Genomic DNA, 1,981 nt, shown 5'->3' on the forward strand with positions numbered 1-1,981 from the left:
GCGTGCCTGTTGATGGAAAGAACCTGAGTAACAGGCCTGACCCATGCCTGGCACCCAGATGCTCAGTACTTGACGGCTATTGGGATCACCACCTCCCTGCCAGGGCAGGAGGGCCTGCTGCTGAGTCTCTGACAAATGAGCGTCCACCAGCTGCTCACCCACCTCTCGCGACAGGGTGCTCATCACCTGCCATGGCAACCCACAGTGTAAGGGAATGATTTCATGGCAGACCGTGTGTTGGAATCTGGGCTACAGGACTGCTTGGTGTCTGTGTGACCTCAAGCAAGTTATTTAGCCTCCCTGCCTCGCTTTCCCCGTGTGTGAAATGAGAATGAGGCCCGTGCTTCCTCACAGTGTTGTTTAGATGAGTGCCTTTGGAACTTTACAGTTAAACACGATCCCCAGGGGATTCGTGTGCACATCAGAGTCTGATTCACCCGGGAATGCCTGGGGAGGGGCTGAGATTCTGCATTCCCAACAAGCGGTAGCAATGCTGCTGGTCTTTGGACTGCGTTTGGGGTCTCAAAGGACTGCCTTGGCTGGGCGCGGTGGTTCACGCCTGTAATCCCCGCACTTTGGGAGGCTGAGGCAGGCGAATCATCTGAGGTCAGGAGTTCGAGACCAGCCTGGCCAACATGGTGAAACCCCATCTCTACTAAGAATACAAAAATTAGCCTGGCGTGGTGGCGGGCGCCTGTAATCCCAGCTACTTGGGAGGCTGAGGCATGAGAATCGCCTGAATCAGGGAGGCAGAGATTGCAGTGAGCAGAGATTGTGCCACTGCACCCCAGCCTGGGCCACAGAGCGAGACTCTGTCTCAAAAAAAAAGGACTGCCTTTCCCTGGGAGGAAAAGTAGGGAAAGTAGGGGGCATAGGGAGCCATAGAAGGGTCTTGACCACTGAAGTGACAGATTTTTATCACAGAAAAGACGCTGGCCATAGTGGCTTATGCCTGTAATCCCAGCATTTGGAAGGCTGAGGCAGGCAGATGGCTTGAGCACAAGAGTTCGAGACTAGCCTGGGCAACATAGTGAGACCCCATCTCTGTTTAAATACATTTGTCATGGAAAAGCCTCTCTGGTTATCTGTGGCAGGAGGTGGGAGTGGGAGAAGGTCGGTTATTTAGAGAGAGATGAGGGCGCTGAGTGGGAGGAGGGCTTATTCAGGTCAAGGAGGGGAGGCTAAGGGCCCTCAGCTCACCTGGTCCACTCTTTCAGACGCAGAGACTTATATCCAGAGGGGGTGGTGGACCTGCTCAGACCACACAGCCTGGGGAGGACTCCCTCCTACCAGGGACCCTTCACTCCCCACCCTTCCTGGTGCTCAGCCCTCCTGGGTCTCTCCTGTCCTGTGTGTCCCTGTTTAACATCCTAGTAACACCAAGAAGAGGGAGGCACGAACGAGGGCCCTGGATCTCCCTGACCAGCTTGACCTCCTGCCTACTCACAACAACCCGATTTTACAGGTGAGAAAATTGAGACCAAGAGAGAGGAAGGCCCACCGACCCAGGCTGCAGCTGAGGTCAGTCTGATTCTGCTGCTGAGTGGTGTGCCATTAGCATTGTCCACCTGCAGCAAGATCGGTCCCGACCGTGTGGACAACCAAATTAACAGACGGAGGTGGGGACTCCGCTTCCGGCTCGCCCCGCCCCACCCCACTCTCCCGGGGAGGGAGCTCCAGCTCCGGGAAGATGAGGACAATAGCAGGAATCGCCCCACAGGGTACTTCCACGTGCTGGCTCCTGCCAAGCGCTGGCACCAGTGTTATGGGGCCTGTGTACAGATGAGGAAACTGAGGCAGAGAATGGGGCTTGGTGGCAGGCCTCCAGTTTCTGCGGAGGGAAGGCAGAGGGCACTTGGGGCATGGGCGACATGGGTCGTGGCGGGCACCCGGCGCACACGGCAGCCGGGCGCAGGCCAGAAGCCCCCCGCGTCGCCGGGCCGCCCAGTCCCGGAGCCGGGCGCTGGGATGGGCGGGAGGC

This window comes from Gorilla gorilla, chromosome 23, assembly GCF_029281585.2.
Source record: "Gorilla gorilla gorilla isolate KB3781 chromosome 23, NHGRI_mGorGor1-v2.1_pri, whole genome shotgun sequence".
In the NCBI taxonomy this organism is placed as follows: Eukaryota; Metazoa; Chordata; class Mammalia; order Primates; family Hominidae; genus Gorilla; species Gorilla gorilla.